Raw genomic sequence first — 20,491 nt, forward strand, 5'->3', positions numbered from 1 at the left:
TATGCCTTTGGAAGTGGTCACTATGATTACTATGACACCCAGTATAGGGTACCCACATACAATCGCTTTGATGCCTTCCATCAGCAGGAAGGCCTCGAGGGAGTAGACTGACATCACGAAAAGTCCCTAATATCAGATACTCCCCTAGGTCTTCGTTATACTGTTGTAAACAGGGATAAGCCGCAGGACGTTCTGGCTCACGATTTAGCACCACAGGTTGCTTCAAAACAACTGCTAAATGTTAAATCTGTGGAAATAAATGGAATCAAGGAGCTCATAGGACCCTTGATGTCAGCCAACGATCTGCTGACATACGTCGAGTCAACCATTGCTATGCCCGCACAGACTTGTGAACAAATGCAAACGCCAGCAAGAGAACGGATCATTAACCCTGATTCAGAAATAGATGCAGGGGATATTATCGAGGCAAGTTCTGTGGTTTTACCTGGAAAAGATACCGGGGATAAAGTCCTGGCCCAAACAGAAGCAATTACAAGAAGGCACAACATAATATCATGGAACATTGCTGGACTAGCGGGTAAAATCAACGACCCAATGTGGGTGACTTTTATAAAATCTTATCCAGTAATCTGCCTACAAGAAACATGTCTGGTAGGAAACAACATATTTATAGAAGGGTACAAAAGCTTCTTTGTGCCAGCCGAGCCGTCCAGGAGTGGCAGAGCTAGAGGGGGACTGGCCGTGTACATTGATATAGCACTAAAATGTTCTGGTATACGATTTTCTTTCTGTGATAATGACATCCAAATACTGTCTGTCAAAAATGGGAAAGATTCAATAACCTTGATTTATTTTTACAATTCTGTTAACAAAAAAGGGGACTGTAAGATTGTTGAACTAGGCAGTTTCCTTAGGGATAACACAGAGAGACTTTCACCCCAGATTGTCATTGCAGGGGATTTTAATGTACATCCCTGTGGGAACCCAGCAAACACCGTAGCCGATTTAATGGGTTGCAACAGACTAGAAGGTTTTAATTTTAATCATACATCCCGGGGCAATTTGCTGAACAACTTTATGGATGAATTTGATCTTATCACTGCCATGTCCCAGGTGGACGATCATATTCTTCATGAAGTTCCCACATATAAAGGCAGTGCGGGGGGCTCCTATATTGATCACATATTTCTTTCTAGTACTCTCAGCACTCATGTGTCAGGTTTTAAAATTCTTGAGAGCTCATTTAGTGACCACAACCCGATCTGCATTCACCTAGGAGGCAAGATTCTCAATGTGCAAGAAAAAAGGGTGGATGGTGGGGTCCTAAAATGTATGGATGGCAAAAGACGCCTAAAGTGGGTAAAAGTGAACTTGGCCCAATTGTACGAACAGATTAATAACACGTGCAATATCGAGTTATCAACCTGCGTCTCTCCAGTATGTTCAGCCCAGGAAATTCTCTTAGCCTATGATGGCATTGTCTCAAAAGTTGGGACAATGCTAACCATACCCTCCACAGGTCGGGCATGTAGTGACCCTAAATGGTTTGATCACTCTTGCTCAAGGGCAAGTCGTGACCTAAAGACAGCGTTAAAAGCCAGACCGAGGGATCTGCTAAGTATTAGGGTAGCCTGCCTTACCTACAAAATGGTTCTGGCTGTACGTAAAGCAGAAGTGAAAGCTTTCATCTGGGAAAAGCTGTCAGATCACATTACACTTGGAAATAGCGCAAAATTTTGGGGAATCATTAATAAACCCCTGTTTGAATCCCCAGGTGACTCTTCTATAGGTACGCACATATTAGAAGAAGAGTGGGTCTCCCATTTTAGTGCCGTTTTTTACAGTGAAACGCCACAGCCAGAATATAAAAGAGGCGATCAAGGTGACAACCCTCTGCTATCTTCTATTTGTGAGGTGGAAAAAGGTATTATGGGCCTATCCAGTAATAAAGCACCCGGGCCTGATGGCCTGCCCCCGGACCTTTTTAAATCTAGGGTATCATTATGGGCGCCCGTTCTCTCTGCTGTACTTAACGCAGCTGTAAATCACGGATGCCCTAAGTCTTGGGGGGTATCCACGATAGTCCCAGTTTTTAAAAAAGGGGATAAAAATAGCACAACTTGCTACAGGCCAATATCCCTAATCGATTCAGTGGTCAAAGTAGTGGGAGGTGTAATTTTGAACAGGTTAACAGCCTGGGCTGAAGAAAACAATATAGTTTCCCCGATTCAGTATGGTTTTAGACCAGGTCATTCCACCATCTCACAGTGCCTCAACCTGTACATGGTTCTGGGAAAGAATACGCTGGCACATCAGGGCACAATTCATATGGCCTTTATGGACCTTTCCTCGGCCTTTGATTGTGTCAACCAGGCCAAGTTATGGGAGGCCATGGGAAATATGGGAGTAGAACAGAACATCAACCTTCTGGCGGATCTACACCAGGACACCCGGGCTAATGTTCGATATTCCCAGGACTTGTAGGTAACCAGGGAATTCGGAGTACACCGGGGTGTAAGACAGGGCTGTATCTTGGCCCCGTTTCTTTTTAACTTATATATTAATAATTTAGAGAACAATCTTTTAAATACAGGTGCTCATTACCCTTACGTTGGGCACAAAAGGTTACCGGTCCTCCTTTATGCGGACAATGCCGTTTTGCTGGCTAGGACTGCGAAAGGTCTCCAATTGTTGCTTGACACCTTTTTCAGTTTTATGAAAACCCGGGATCTTGCCATTTATAATTCAAAATACTTTGTAATGAATGTAGGTAAAGGACATAATAAGACGCTCCCATTTCATGTAAACGGGGAGAAGATCCCTACAACTAAAACCTTCTCATACCTGGGGGTCCTGTTTGACAACCAACTAAAATGGGGATCCGCCATACAGAGGAAAAAGGGGGAGATAATCCGGGCTAATGCATCTATTTTTAATTTGGCAAGGAAAATGGGCAAACGGCCAATTGCCGCGCTGCTAAAAATGTATCAGGCCAAGAGCATGGCGATAGGCTGTTATGGAAGTGAGTTATGGGGGCATACAGCTATTAATGATTTGGTGGTAGCTGAAAATTATTTCTTGAAACAGCTGTTGGGGTCCCGAGGGAAACTGCTAACTTTATAGTGCACGAAGAACTTGGTTCTCCTGATTTAAGTGACATCATAGCACTACGACCTTTAACATGCTGGTTGAAATGTTGGCTTAACAAGGATTTACCATTAAACCACCAGCTTTTGAGAGAAGCTTTATCATGGGACAATATGTTAAAAATCCCATGGCTAAAATACTTGAAAAATTGCTTTCTGGCTTTAGGGCGTCCTGAACTTTTTCTTAACCCTGCCTCTATTACCATAGCTGATGTAGAGTTTGTAAAGAACACCTTTTCTCTCATGCAGAACCTACAGCGTGAGGAGGTTGAACTAAATAAAAGTAGTGTCCGAAAATATGTTGTTTTACAAACCACATTCTGTATGGAACGCTACTTGTCCTGGCCAATGTCAAGCTTTGATCGCTTCCTGTTAATTAGGTTTCGTCTGGGTCTTTTTCATTTACAGCTAGCAGTCCCAAAAGGTAGCCATCAAGGCCAAGTGCTACCGTCCTGCGGCTGCGACCATGTGTCTCCGCAGGACTTGGTGCACTTTTATTTATTTGTTCATTTTATGATACACCTCGGAGGATTTATCTCAAACCTCTTCTTAAAAAATTTAATTTTACCCAGGTTAGACCTGCACTTTGCTATTTACAGCTGCTAAAAGATGAATCCACTTTATTTGTAATCAGCTTTTTAAAACTAGCCCTAAAATTTAGAAACAGTATGGAGGGTTAAAATGCCTAGAAACTCTGTAAATCTTTGCACTAGATCAAATGTGTTCTTATTTCTGGATAAGAGAATTTTAGATATCTGATTTTATGATGATGTTTTTACTAAATTGTGCTTTTATGGTTGTTTTGTGTAAATAACCGAATAAAGATTTTAATGATTCAATAGGCCATTCACATTCTTAGTCTTAGGTTTCAGTGTGTCTTCCCTTTTAACTCTACTGGCCTTAGTTAATGCCCGATCAATAGTTTTCTCTTCATAGACTCTATTTCTAAATCTACATGCCATATCATGTAAATTCGTTACAAAATCCTGTTCTTGTGAGCAATTCCTACGGGCTCTCAACATTTCCCCGAATGGAATTGAGTTTATTTGGTTTTTAGGGTGACAGCTGTCTGCATGCAAAAGTGCATTGCAGCTTGTTTCTTTACGAAACATACGGCTGCATAATTTATCACTCTCTGCACGTCAAAATGTGTAGCAAATTACATATTAACTTCATTTGTGTTAAGAAAATCAAAAAAGGTTTGCAGTTCAACAGTGGTCCCCCTCCAAATTAACAAACAATCATCAATGAATCGTCCGAAGTAATAAATATGATCGATCCATTATTTGCCTTTAGGGCCCCAGATCCACTCCGCCTCGAACCACCCGATGAAGAGGTTGGCGAAAGACGGGGCGAATCTGGAGCCCATTGCAGTCCCAAGCCTCTGTCTGTACCAACTATCTTCAAATAAGAAGATATTATTTTCAAAGCACAATCTTGGTCACTTCCATAATCATAGTCGTATGTTCAAGATATTCTACTGGTCTTTGATTCAAAAGCTCTCCATGGCTTTCATACCCATATTGTGGTCTATGTTGGAATATAGAGAAACCACATCCAATGTAGCTAAGATCATGTCTGATTCCCATATAACATCACTCATTATGCTCAGTACATGTTTGGTATCTTCAATATGTGACGGAAGGTTCTGAACATAAGGTCTAATGAACAAATCAATACATTCTGATAGTTTCTCTGTCGCCCGCCAATGCCCGATATAATGGGTCTACCCGGGGGTTTCTGTCGATTCTTGTGTAGCTTGGGCAAACTATATAAACAAGGGGTCCTAGGGAACTCAACACGAAGGTACATAAATTCATCATGGTCAAGTAGAGAGTGATCATACCAATCCTTGAGTTTGGAAATAATCATGTCGGTAACTGTCAGTAGGGGACTTGTAGTAACCTTTTCATAATATTTCACATCTTGTAATTGTGACAAAATTTCATCATTATAATCTTTCCTATTCATCAAAACAATGTTGCCACCTTTATCCGCCATTCGTATAATTAGTTCTGGTTGTGAGGTTAAAGTTTTAAGAGCCAACCTTTCATCTTTATTCAGATTACCTATGAGGGGTGTATTATGACATCTTCTCTCTTTCTTAATAAGTTTATCTATGTCTACAGTGAAAGCCTTGTAAAAGGCGTCAACTATATTCCCAGAGGACAATTGTGGGGTCCACTTTGATTTTGTTTTTAAGCCACTACCTGTAGCTAGGCTTTGATTGATCTCCAAATCTTCTAGCAATGAGCTCATGGTAACTGGATCCTCCTCATTTTCCTCTAGAGATAGAAGTAATTTAGTGTCATAGACTTCTTGTATAGTCAAGTTACTCAGGAATGGTCTAGTGACTGAACCCTTTTTAAAGGTCTCCTGATTAGAAAAGTACTTCTTAAGTTTGAGTAACCTCAAAAATTTATAAACATCAATTTTTGTTGTATACCAATCAATACAAGTAGACGGACAGAAACCCAAACTCTTCTTTAATACTGAGGTCATACTTTCTGACAGTTCAAATGATGAAAGATTGATGATCTCTATTTCATTAGTCTTAACATTCATTTCTTCCAAGAGCGTGTTCTCATCCCTAATCTGACTTTTTCTTCTGCCATTCCCTCTGCTCCCTCTCCTTGTATCTCTGAATCTCCCCCCAATTTCTCGATTCCCCATTCAGATACGTCAGACCTCCTGAAAAAAAAGATGAGTTACCTGATGTTGTGGCAATCTCTAAATCCACTGTATCCTCATTCTCACTAGTACAAACATTACTTGAGGAAGAGTGTATCTCTGAACTAGAAGGTGTAATACTCTTTTTGGATACCTGCTCCTTATTAACCAAGTAATCAAATCTACGGGCAAATGTAAAAACACGACCAGTATTATAGTCGTGCTTATCCCGTTTCAGTTTTCTTGTTTTACTACTAGAAGTTAATATAAAAAATCGAGTGGATAACAAATTCGAAAATTAGGACAATAAGAATTATTTGGATGACCTTAATCATTGGACATTGAGTTCCGCGTTTCAACGAAATTGTGTACTCTTAATATTAATTATTGAGGAGTGCTCAGGGGGAATTCTTTGTGATTCCCATAGAACACCACTGGGTTTAGTCTCCCACCGTAAGGCCAAGCCTCAAATAACAAACCAACTTACCATATGCCAATACTGCTACCTTATTGCAATTTTTTTTTAGAATGGTTATATCGAGAATCCAACAATATAACCCATAGACTTCTTTTCCTGTCTGAAATAAACATCTTCTTTTTATTATATTTTCATATGTCATTTATACTTTACAATCACTTCTATTCATTTTTTAACATTCTCCCATTTTTTCACACTCATACTTCAGTCTCACTTTACACTCATTCACCATACCACATACACACACCCTATATATTTACTATTTTAGAAAATCTATCTTAAATTCTTATCTCTCAGACAAGCTATAGTATGAGGTTCTACTAGCTTTACAAACTTAAACAATTCAAACTTCGTTTTCAATTATTATGGCTGATGACATAAAAAAGGTCAAGGCGTTTCGAACTCCTATCTGTTTGGGAGTTCACTTCAGGACCACGCAGCTTCTCTTTCTTTCACTGGATATGATGTGCACTGTGTAATTCTGGGGATTAAATATTTATTCACTAGTGGTGGCGTGTCTCTTTGGGACTGTATTGCCTCTTAGTGAAGGGGGAACTGTCATAGGGGTGTGAGGCTACTTACTTCTTCTTTTCGGTTAAAGTTGTTGCTTGGTGGCGAAACGTCTTACTTGACTTAAAACCTCCGATTTTAAAACTGCGGCCACAATCACTATGGGCAAATCTTTTTTGGTATCAAATGGGGCATTTAATCCCATTAGTATTTCGGATGTTGCTCAGAATGACATGGAATGTGTCAGTATTTCGCGTCTTCGATTTCTCGGCGTTGCTACATAGTTCCCATTGTTTCAAATTTGGATTAATTTTTGGTATTTTCTAGGTTCTCTTCATGGAAATTCACACACCGCGGGTACCCTTAGAATCCTCCATAAACCCTGGGTACCTTTAGAGCCACCCTAATGTTGTGAGAAATGCTGCAATGTTGTCTGGATATCTATTTTGAATTTTTTTTATTCTGACTTCATAACATTTTTAACATTTTTAACAGCCCCGAATAGGAGAATAGGGATCAGGAACCGTAGAGACAAAGGTCTGCACACAGGGGAGTTAAAAGTAAAAGATATTCAATTTGAAAATTAGTGAATACAAATAGGTGCAGTACTCAAACCAGAGAGTTTTCAAAACTTCACACCTATGATCTGAAAACAGGACTTGCTCCACCATCAGCCTTCCCTGGCAAACTTTTTAACGAAGCAATTAGGCATAAATGAAAGAATCAGTCACCTGAGAGATTTCACACTCAGTTGAAGTCTATTTTTGAAAAAGGTGTATCAGAACCGAAGAGATTGAACATAACACATGTGGGGGCAATACATTATTACTGATAGCACATGTGCCAAAAGTGAATATAGTCATTTTAAGTGCAGTAACCTAGGTTGATACAGCTGAGCAATTACTGCTACAAATTTCTAACAGGATTTGTTTGCATCTTTAGTGTATAAAACATTCTGTATGAAAGCATTGGAGAATTTTTATGTTTTAAAAATGATTGAATGCACCACATTTTGCACCATGTTAACTATTATTATTTGTATTTGTTATTAATGTGAGATAACGTAGCAAGGTCAGTTCGGTTTATGCACGTAGAAAACATATATTATGTTAGGCTCTGTTTTATTTTTGTAAAACTATAACTTAAGTGCTCCGAATACTTAAAGATTTTTATCTGTTTATAGTGAAGAAATAGTGAGAAAGAGACCCTGACAAGAACATGTGTAAACCACGGCTATTTTCACATATGCTGTTTTAAGTAGAGATCTGCTGAAAATAACTCTGAGGCTGTGAATACATGAAAATGTAGGGTTGGCATTTGATATTTCTTTTTAGCACCTATAATTCAAATATTACATGTTAAAAGTCAGATGGCCAATAATCGATATATCTTTCTGATGGCCATTATGAATTATGAGATGGGGTCAGGCCCGCAACGCCTATAGTGCTAAAAGGGCTTCAGGCCCCCCTCCCCCTCCATGTTTTGTGTCTCAGCCCGGCTGCTGCAGCTCGAGCTGCTGTGGGCTTGGCTGGGCAGTGTCTGGATTCTCATCTCCGGCAAACCCGAGTTTTTCCCAGGTCTTCAACTCGTTAACCGCGGGGCAAATTCCGCCACGGTGCAGGAGTTCTATTGAGGGGGCGGGGCCGCGTCGGCCAGTGGACAATGCGCAGCACTACTGAAGCATGCTTGCAACGAGTTAAAGACCATTTGCACATTTACATACATTTGTAAACTGGTTATAGAGGCTTCGTTTTTTTCTGGTTCCAGTACCCCCTGGGCCACTACTCTGCCTATTACTTACATTTGTAATTTATATTGTTGGACTTGACCCTTTTTGCAGGGTCATCCTTGAACTTTTTGCCTTCCTCCTGTATTTTGTCGGACCTGTTTTTGTTGGTTTTATGACTCTGGCACTTTACCACTGCTGATCAGTGCTAAAGTGCACATGCTCTCCCTATTGTATATTGATGTATCGATTAGTGACTCCGTAATTGGATGGTTTGGTTTACTTGTCAGACCCTAGTACAGTGTAAATCAACTGCTGATGGTGGGCTTCCAGCACTGGTTGTGCCACCCACAGAAGCCGCCTGTAAAAGTGTGTCTCAGGTCTGCAATTGCAGAGCCTGTGTGCAGTCTGGTACTACTTTGTTGACTGTTCAAGTTCACCTATTTGCCAGTCCCTAAAATGGCATGCTCCTCCAGTCTTGAGCTCGCCCAAATCTCCACCTACAAAAAACTTTTCCATCTGCCAAGTTTTATTCAGGGGCAAGACTACGATTGGAGCTGGGCCTACAAAGACAATCTCTTCACTGCGAGGCCGATATCCTGAAATATTTTATTAGGACCCTAAAAGCAGGTGATAACACTCTTAAATTCCAGCTAAAAGGAATCCTGTCTAGCCCTGGCAATCCCTGGAATACCCAGATTATAAAGGCCATAAGAGTGTTAGAGATTGACGAGTCAACACTCCCCTCAGTCACTATCCCATACTCGGCCTGGAAAAGCACCATCAATAAGCAAGTCAAACTTATTTCTCAGTCCATGGATCTGCAGGCTCTAAAGACATCAACCATTCTGCTCCCCTTGAACTCTTCGTATCTTCTTGGGCGTCCACAAGCATACTGCCAGGAAAACTTAAGCAAAGTGGCTCGGAAGAACATAATGTTTATGCGACTTCTAGGCCTGCGCTCGACGGCCTTCAACAAATGGGCCCCAACAAGCGAGGGGGGAGCTTGCAGGCTGTGTAAATACCACTCCGAAGCATGGCTGCATCTCCTGTGCTGCTGCCCGGCACTAGCAGCCCCCAGAAGGTCCCTTTTGAAACCCTTGTTTTTAAAATGGGGCGCCAGGACGTGCTGGGAGGCCTCGGCCTTGTGCTTTACATCTGCTGACATTCAAGTGCTCGCTAGGTTTGGAAAATTCGTGAGACTTTTGGACAATCTTTTATTACCTCCCCTGGTTGCCATGCTTTTTTCGTCCTTTGGCCCAGTACTCTCTGTCTTAACTATTTTATCCGGCCAAGCATAGCAAAACGCTCACATAGGGAACTATAATGCCGCTCTTCAATATGATATTGGTCTCTAAGCCTTGAAAATTGTTCTTTAGCCTTGTTTTTTCTTGATAAATGTGCTAAAAGCAAAATGTTATACTTGTGCTAAAGTAGATTTTGTATAGCAATGGTTTTAAGTAACTGTGCTAAATTAACTAATAAAAAACTTGTGGACTTGTGGGCAAAAAGTCCCTAAACCTTCCCTTTTCTGCATATTAGTCACCCCTATGGTAGGCCCAAGGGCAGGGTGCATTGTAGGTAAAAGGCAGGACAATCCCTGATGTGTGTGGCATGTCCTAATAGTGAATTACAGCCATTTTCGTTTTTCACTATTGCAAGGCTACCTGTTCTGCATAGGCCAGAATGGGCAGTTTGATTTTTACATCTTAGAACACTAACTGACTCAGGGAACTAGTTGGAAATTCGAGTCAAGTATGCCTGAACTCAGAATGAAAAAATGCATCTTTTAGTGAAGTTGGTTTTAACATTCTGTGTTTGAAAATACCACTTTTAGAAAGTAGGTATTTTGTTATCTAACCATCCAAGCCTGCCTCTGCTAGGTTGTGTATTCCTTGTCTGGAGTTTGAGTGACAGGGGCTGGGAGATTCCAGGAGACAGGGTGAGTCCGCACAGGGCTGAATAGAGCTATCTACATGTAGATGGGTAAGAGAAGGTGCACCTGGGACCTGAATGGGGCTGTGCCTGCCTTCACAATGCTGGCTCCACCTCCTGTGGTGCGTCTGATGTTCCTGGCCCACACTGTCAAAGGAAAGAAGGAGTCTTGATAACAAAGTGATCCAGGACTGCTCAGAACTGGTTTGGACTAGGCACATACACTCTCTGCCTTCAGAGACAAAGTATTTTGGTGTATAGAAGAGGGGATCCAGACCCCAGAACTTTAGATCACTTTTGGAAAACAAGAAGAAATCTTTGCTGAGGAGAGGAACCAGAGGAACTGAGGAAGAGACTAAACCCAAGCTGAGTGCTGTCGGGGGATTGGCCTGCAGTGGTTGCCTGTCTGCCAAAGACAGGAGAAACGACTTTGTGCTACTGTCATGCAACTTGTTAATGAACTCCAAGGGCTTGAGATAGAGCTTGTCTCCTGCTGAAGTCTTAGGGTCAACAAACTTCAGTCACCAGCTCCTCAAGAGTTCTTTGGAGGTGCCTGCAGTTGTGTTGGGCTTTCTGAGGGCCTGCATGTCGCAAGGAGCTGGAAGCGCTGCTCACGAAGAAGAAGCATGTCACCGCCGCAGTCGCTGTTGTCGCATCACTGAAGAAAAGTGTCGCCACTTCTCCTCGCAGAAGCGCCTCCCATCGCCAGAGAAGATTGTCACCGTTGCATCAGATGCATCGTATCACCAGGAAGCTTGTCGCTGCCGCAGCCACTGTCATCGCATCACTGAAGAAGGGTATCACCGCTGCAGCTGTAGCATTGCATCGCCGAAGCATCTCACATCACCGGAGAAGAGTGTCGCTGTCACACCAGACACCGTCGCTTCACCAGAGAAGCGAGTCGTAGGGCCTGTCACTGCTCAGAAGAATCGTTGAGTTGCCGCATGGCTATCGGGCATGCACGCATCGTGTCACATCAAGGAGTACACGCAATTTTGTTTCATTGCACCAGATCTTTATCGCATCATTGCGTTGCGGGTCGCATCGTCACGGAAGCACAGTAAGAAACCGACGCATCACCTCCCTACGATGAGAAGAACCAACACATTCCCTACATATCAGTAGGGACTCGACGCATCACCGTTCTTGCGTATAGGGAACCGATGCATCACCTTCCCTGCAATACTTTCGATGTATAGCATTACGCATCCAAAGGTACATTGAACTTAAAGAGTTGCATTTTGCCAACTAAAGAGAACTAAGCCAATTCTGCCATTTTTAAAGTACAGTATTGTGGATTTTTGTTGTTTGTGGTCTTGTGTTAAGTCTATATAAAAATACCTATTTTTCTACTACAACTTGTGTAGTGTCCATCTATAATGTTGTCACTGGGTTACTGTATGTGTTCACAAATGCATTACACACTACCTCTGAGATAAGCCGGTCTGCTTGTGCCAAGCTACCAAGGGGGTGACCAGGGGTTATTTTAGGAGTGTACCACCTTACCTTGTCTAGACGCAAGGGTCCCTATTTGGTCAAAGGTACCTACCTATGCCAACTAGAGACCCCAAAATCTAACATACATCTACTGTAGTATTGTGAGATTGTATTTTATGAAAAAAAATATATGGTAGGGTTGCCAAAAGAAAAATGCCAGCCATGTGTTGTTTAAAGAGCCTGCAAAGACCTCGTCTTGACAATCAATGAGGTTATAAATAAAAAAAGTATGTATTCATTGCAATGTGACTTTTCTGTCTGTGTTCCCTTTAAATATTAGTCAGGAATCATTCAGGAAGCCCTAGAACACCATTTTTCTATTTATATTTGCTGTTCGAAGTATGCACAGATAAGTCCTGAAAATAAGGCTTTAAGTGACTGTTTATTTTTGTACCGTCTGAGACATCAAAATAATGAGCTGGTCATTTGAAAGATTCCAGCTACTGAAGGCAGCTGAAATCAAACCCCCCTATCTTGAGTTAAGTACTACACCAAGCCATTAACATGTCCTGTTATGCCAATGTTCTGCCGCTCCTATTTCACAACAAGAATTGCTCATTATTAAATGTTATACAACAAAAACCTCACTATAAGGATAGAACCTAATGGATCATTGTAGGAACACAGCTAAAAATCCAGAGGCATTTCTTAGAGCCAGATCGGATAATGCAATTTCCTGTGTGTATTTAGTAGGCCTGGACATGCAATTCGTCTCCTCTTTCGGAGTTTGCAGAGTTTTTCCCACTCTGCGCTCCTTGTAGTACTCACAGAGCTGAGTTTTTTTTTCCCGCTCGTGAAACGTTGGCGAGCGAGAAAATTCTTACTCCATTCAACCTCCCAGTGAGATTTCTCAATGCGGTCAGTTGCTGATGCCTGCTCATGCTGAAAAATCTTCCATTCATGTTGAGGAAGCTGGCGTTTGAGTAGAACGTCTACTCGAGTGGCAGATATAATCAGCCCAGCCGTTGTGCTGTGCATGGTGCAGTTTCACACAGATTTTACAGTGAATGACAAACACATGGTGCTCAAGATCAGTGTGAACAGCATGACCTAATGCACTCCACTGCTTGCAGAACTCCTCGTAGTGTGGCAGAGATGTTTTATCACTTTGCCAAACTCCGTCCAGGCCTAGTATTTATTTAGTCTAGTTAATTAATCCATAATCTTTCAATGTATCTTGGACTCTGATCTTTGTCACCTCCTCTTCTACCCTGATTCATTTGCTATATCCCCAGAAATGTGATTATGTCATTATTAGTATTTGTATGTTTCTCTTTCATGTGAGTAACCATTAAACATTTGATAGCTTAGTTCTTAAGACCTTTAATGTGTTCTCTCCATCAATCTATTAGTTTTTTTGTTGCTCCTACATATTGTAGCCCACAGACACAGATGATTAGTTATAAACAGTATTTCATATCTAATTCTCATTTGACTTGTCTTCCCTTTATTTTTAGCATGCAATTTTCACAACATCCATTGCCTATTTGCAGAATCAGTATAGCATCTATGTAATATCCCCAGGGTATAACCTTATCTTTACAGCAAAATGGCCCATTCCAGCATACTCCATCTCATACATGCCAGAAAGAAGGTTTGAATAAGAGGGGGTACCATGGAACCCATCACCTACCCTCTTGTTTGTTGATAAAGCACACCATGATACAGAAAATAATGAATATATTACAAACACATTTTGTGAGTTTCATTAAAATGCTGGAATGCTGAAAAGGTAGGTGATGTCATGGACCTAAAGGATTTGGGCCAGATGTACGACCATTCATTTTTGCAAGTTGCAAATTGTGTCAAATTGCGACTTCCAATTTGTGACTCACAAAAATGAATGTACAATAGTGTCTCAGACACTGTTTGTGTTTCCCATTAGGGTCGCAAATTGCATGCATCATTAATATTCATGAGACTGTCACAATTTGGGACCCCATTAGGAAAGGCTTGCACTCACAGGGATGGTGGCCTACTGGGGTCACCAAACCACCATGTCTGTGAGTGCTTTTTCAATAAAGTAGTTTTTAAAAAGAAAATGAAACTTTTAAGACCATGCAGTGGTCCCTGGAACCCCTTCCTATTTATGAATGGTTTACCAATCTTTTGAAAAGGGTGGTAAACTGTAGGTGTTTTGCGTCCACAAATGTGGTTGCAAAACAATGGTACATGCCATTTGCACTTGCTTTTAGGAAGGGACGCCCTTGGCATGCCCCTTCCTAATAGCGAGTTGCTAACCATATTTTGTGATTCCCCAACAGGTTAGCAACTCGCACAATAGGGTTAGTACACTGGTCAGACCTTTTTTGTGGTCGCAAACGGTCGTACATCTGGCCCTCTGTGCTTATGGTACGTTGGTTTTTTCTGTATTTGTGCATCTACTAGACATGTCAATTGTTACTAATATGTAGGCATCTTCTCATAAGGCTATATATATATATATATATATATATATATATATATATATATATATATATATATATATATATTCACTGAAAAAACCATAGGTTTTACACACGTTATAGTTAGGAAGTAGCATTTGAAAAACCTATGAAATTCACTGAAAAAACCATAGGTTTGACACCAGTTATAGTTAGCTGGAAATTTTACTGACATAAAACCAATGAAATTCCACGTTATAGTTAGTTGGACTCACTATAACTTGCGCGTGTAATGCACTGCTGATGACATTACATATTACATCACTCATGACATGGTCAGTGACATCACTTATGACACCATCCAGTGAATGTGTGTCTTTCTAAAAAATAAATATGTTTTATATATGTATATGTAAAGGTCGAGGAAAGAATAAATGTTTAAATTATTGTCTTAATGAATGTTTTTTTCAAAAAGAAATGATTGGATAACTGGCTTATTAAGTGTACCTTAGTGAATACATATATTAGCGAGTAATGTTTAAATATTTAAATATATGTATCAGTGTTTCACTTTGTGAATAACTGGCTGCATGGGTTGATGAGTACCTACATGTGTAGGTATTTGGGTTCTTAGATGTTTTTTTAGTATCAGTATGAGTGTTTCTATGGTTTCATGGGGGTATTACTAATCACATAGATGCATGAATGACTAACTCTCTCTTTGTATGTGTTTAGAAGACACCATATGTGCAGGACTGTATGGGTGGTTGAGTGTGTATAGTTTTATATGCAAATAAATGGATGTTCAATAGTTTATTTGCATGTGTGAGTATGTGTGTGAGTAACTTTTGGATGATTGTCGGTGTGTAACAGGATGTATAGGTGTATCACTACATATGATGAGTGAGTATATGTATGAGTGACTATATAGAACTGTTGGTGAATGAGAGAATGTGTATATAGATGGTGGAATTACTGAATTGGTTGTTGTAACTGGTATGGGTATGTCCATTTTTTGAAAATGTTAATTTCTATTTTTCAATATGTGTTTTAAGGGTTACATTACACTTAAAGGAGGTCTGTCATCAGTGATGTCATAAGTGATGTCACTGACCATGTCATGAGTGATGTAATATGTAATGTCATCAGCAGTGCATTACACGCGCAAGTTATAGTGAGTCCAACTAACTATAACGTGGAATTTCATTGGTTTTATGTCAGTAAAATTTCCAGCTAACTATAACTGGTGTCAAACCTATGGTTTTTTCAGTGAATTTCATAGGTTTTTCAAATGCTACTTCCTAACTATAACGTGTGTAAAACCTATGGTTTTTTCAGTGAATTTCATAGTTTTTTTTAATGCTAGTACCTAAGTATGTAATCACGTTCGTAACTACATAGTGTCACCGCCTACACGTCCTGAGAAGCGCATGTAAAGTCACGTTATGTTATGTTATGTTATGTTACGTAACTCTTATATAGCGCATGGCTACCCCAGCGCTTGCAGACAGGTCCAATCACATAACAGCCGGAGGAATGCGGCAGGATATCTATTCACCGCGGAACCCTAAATAGAAGAAAACAGCCAAGTTTTTACTTGTTTTCGAAATTGTAGGTGGTTTGTGATGGAACGTACACCTAGAGGAATAGAGTTCCAGAGTTTTGGGGCCCGAAACCTAAAAGAGCGGCCACCAGCTCTACACCTCCGAATCTTGATGGTACAGGCAAGGAAGAGGTCCGCAGACCGGAGTGCACGCTGTGGAACATAGAAGGAACAGATTCCTTGCAAGATTTTAGGACCTAGACAATGTAACATTCTATGCATAACACACAGGGTTTTAAATTGAATGCGTTGTTTTACGGGCAGCCAATGGAGCCTGCGCAAAACCTGAGAGGTATGGCAGCGTCTTGGTAAGCCGAACAGGGTCCGAGCTGCCGCATTCTGAACTTTCTGTAGTCTATTGATGACTGTCAGATTGGACCCAAGCATTAATACATTGCAATAGTCCAGATGGGATAAGACCATAGCCTGGACAATTGTCTGACGGGTGGAAGATTCAAAGAAGCCAAGAATAGGTTTCAGAGAGCGCAGGCGGCCATAGCAAGTACCAGCTATCCTCTTCGCATGGGAATCCAGGGTGAGAGCATCATCCAAGATCACACCTAGATTCTTAACTTCCTTCTTGGGCATAGGCGGTGAGCCCAATGTAGGGGGCCACCACCGCTCGTCCCACTTTTGAGTGTCCGGGCCAACCAGGAGGACTTCAGTCTTAGATGAGTTTAACTGAAGACAGTTCTCCGTAAGCCAGCTGGAAATGGCCACGATATCCTCTTGGAATTTGGCTTGATCACCAACGATGTTATTAGAGAAGGTGAAGATCAGCTGTGTATCGTCCGCATAAGATATTAGTTCGATGTTACGTTCCCTGGCCAATGTGGCCAGGGGGCGGACATACACATTAAACAGCGTGTGGCTGAGGGCAGAGCCCTGAGGAACACCACAGCCCAATGGAAAACTGCCGGATGAGTACGGGGGAGCATGAACCTGGAAGGAACGGTCAGATAGAAATGACACGAACCAGTCCAGAGCATCATCTCTGACACCTATCTCCCATAGCCTCCTGACTAGGATCCCATGGGAGACGGTGTCGAACGCCGCACTCAAATCTAGCAGCACCACAGCTGAGGTGTCACCCCTGTCTTGTGCCACCCTTAGATGTTCTGTGACGGCCAGTAAGGCTGACTCCGTGCTATGTTTGGCACGGAATCCGTTCTGAGACTCCTCCAAGATCCCATTAGTCTCCAGAAAATCCGTCAGAGTAGAATTGACATGTGCCTCCATTACTTTGGCCAAGTAAGGAAGCAGCGAGATAGGACGGAAACTTTCTGGCTTAGAGGGGTCCAGGGTGGGTTTTTTTAACAAGGGGACCACTTTGGCATGTTTCCACGATTTCGGGATGGTAGCTGATTGCAGAGATTTATTAATCAGTTTTTGCCCTTCTGTCAAGATACATTCCGGAAACAATCTAAACATCTCGGGTTTGACAGGATCTTCCGGGGACCCCGACTTGATTCTTAAAGTTAGGGGTTCCATGTCTGTCTGAGAGATGAGTGGGAGTGTTAGGAGGGAATAGGGAAGGCTCAATGAGTCCGTAGTAGGTCTGTAGGTCATAGATGGTTCTCCAGAGTTAAATGTATTATAAATCCCTTGTACTTTATTAATGAAGAAGTGAGCCAGCTCTTCGCATTGTGAGTCAGATACTATGGTGCTATTAGTCACGTGACTTGAAAACAAAACTTCCAATTGGTTATTAGTAGTTTCTGTTCTGGAATATACACGAAGCACTCCACCCACTTTCCTCACAATCTTTTCTACTCTCAAGAGACAACAACGTCGAGCATCTTCCGGAAGTCTTTGCTGAAATGGCTTCCCTACCAGATTCATCTTCCGAATCTGAAGGAAATGAGCGACCACCGTTAAGAAGAAAAAAGGAATCTTTCATTTGGCAATTTTTCACTTATCCTGAAGATCAAAAGAAAGTGAATGCGCCAAAAGTAACCTGCACGATATGCAATTCGGAGCTCTCAAGGGGAAATCCAAATAAAAAATATTCCTTTTCTGCACACACCATGCAGCGGCATGTTAAACAAAGGCATCCTGAGCATTATGCAAAAGCATCGACAAGAGCCCTGGCCACGCTATTACCATCAGAGGTGGCCAGCACATCTTCTGGTGGACGACCTGTATCTCCATCGAGTGCTGAGATGGACTTGAGACCATATCTTGCGAAGATGCATATGAAATGCAACAAGTGTGGAGAAATTCTTTTGTATGGAGAGCAGAGCCTCGTTCTTATTAAACTGAAAATTGAAAGTCACAAATGCCCCAAGAAAAGATAAATTTCTTCACTTCATTTTCAAACTATTACATACTGAAAAATGTAGTAGCAACTTTAAGAAATCGAAAGCATTATAACACTTCTTTCCCCCCCCCAAAAAAAAGTTCTTTTCAGAACTAACTCTTTCCACCAAAACATGCTCGAAGAGCATATTATAAGATGTTTTTTCGCCGCTTTATTTTAGTGCGAGACCGGGTGCGCGCACCCTTCTATCGCGTACAGGACCTGACACTCCCATGTGAAGTCATGTGACTTCTAAACAACACTTCTAATTGGTTCTTGGTAGTTTCTATTCTGCAATTTACACGCAGCACTCCACCCACTACCATCACTTTCTTTTCTACTCTCAAGAGACAACAACGTCGAACATCTTCCCGAAGACTTCGATACAATGGCTACCGTTCCGCATTCATCTTCCGAATCTGATGAAAATGAGCGACCACCTTTCACAAGAAAAACGGAGGCCACGCTATTACCATCAGAAGTAATCAACACATCTTCCGGTGGAAGACCTGTATCTCCATCGAGTGCTGAGATGGACTTGAGACCATATCTGGCGAACGTGCACATGAAATGCACGAACTGTGGAGAACTTCTTGTATACGGAGAGCAAAGCTTTACTCTAATTAAACAAATAATTGAGAGTCATAAATGCTCCAAGAAAAGTTAAATTTCTTCACTTTATTTGGATAGTATGACATACTGAAAAATGTCGTCGCAACTTTAAGAAATAAAAAGCATCATAACACTTGTTTCCAAAAAAAAAAGTTCTTTTCAGAACTAACTCTTTGTACCAAAACAAGCTTGAAGAGCATATTAGCTGATATTTTCTCGCCGCTTTCTTATAGTGCGCGACCGGGTGCGCGCACCCACCTATCGCGTACAGGCGTCGAGACACGCATGTGCAGTCATGTGACTTTAAAACAACACTTCCAATTGGTTCTTACTAGTTTCTATTCTGCAATTTACACGGAACACTCCACCCACTTCCCTAGAAAACCAGTTTATCGTAAATCTTTTAAAGCCTCCTCTTATGAAATATTCGACATCAATCACATAGCAGAGTACTAAATAGCACTATATACACTCCGTCCCTTAATTATAAGAGACTTATTGCTATGTAAAATCAACTTTTGCTCTCCATGATAATGTAAAATGCTGAGCCTATTACATAATTTTATTACACATATATCTTACTAGTCTCCTTCGAGTACTAACACCGTAGAAAATACCACCAATAGCGGTGATATTTTTTACACCGAGAACGGGCGATTTCTATCGCTTACAGCCCTTACAATTATAAAGTTTTATTTCCTAAGTCTCTGATCGCCAACTGTGCAACGTAAATCCCCTGTGTGTCGCAATAAGGTCCATAAACAAAAACTACAGAGCCAGTATTATAAACATACACAAAACAACAAAACGACAAGAGCCACCATGCTAATATATATCCTTAATATAATAAACCTCTGAGAATAAATACATATTTCCGTGGCAGCCCATAACACAAATGCGGCGTCCTCTGACTCTGCTCCATTACCAAACTCCGTAACTCCCCGCCCCCCTCACTTTTCACTAAACTCCGCACTCCACCCCAGCCAAACCCCCTATTACAAACCCCCAACCTACCCTCCCTGCCCAAACCCACCATGAACCTCAAACCGCCCCTAGAAAACTTATAAGACACAGGATTACTAAAACTCAAAGAATACGCAACAGGCACATAATGTAAATAGTACATAAAGACACATATTTTTTCCAAAATACTATTTAAAAACATGTTCTATTTTTAATAAATCTATCATGCATCTGACCCTCTAGAACTGCTTTCAAAACGTGAACTATAAACCTCTACTTTTCATTTTCAAACCATACACTTTCTTCTGACCCTCTAGAACTGCTTTCAAAACATGAACTATAAACCTCTACTTTTCATTTTCAAACCATACACTTTCAATTACATTATTTTTTTTCCACAATTCATGTAATGTTACAAACCTTTTCTAAAATACACCAGTCCGTATCATTTATAAGGATTGATTTTCAGTCTTCATCAGTGACACTTTCTTCACATACAATAGAAATCACTATAACTTTTTAAACGACAATGCTAACGCGGTAAAAATAACCCTTCATTTACTTTCCTTTAAGAATGCACACTATGTACCCCACGCATGCGTTTCTTAATCTTTGTATTTGGCAGCGAATACCGACCTTGAATCGGAAGACATGAACAAGAGCGCCATTGTCACATTTAAAACTGAACGTTGCATCTGCTCACACAC

Source organism: Lissotriton vulgaris, chromosome 3_1, assembly GCF_964263255.1.
Source record: "Lissotriton vulgaris chromosome 3_1, aLisVul1.2, whole genome shotgun sequence".
In the NCBI taxonomy this organism is placed as follows: domain Eukaryota; kingdom Metazoa; phylum Chordata; class Amphibia; order Caudata; family Salamandridae; genus Lissotriton; species Lissotriton vulgaris.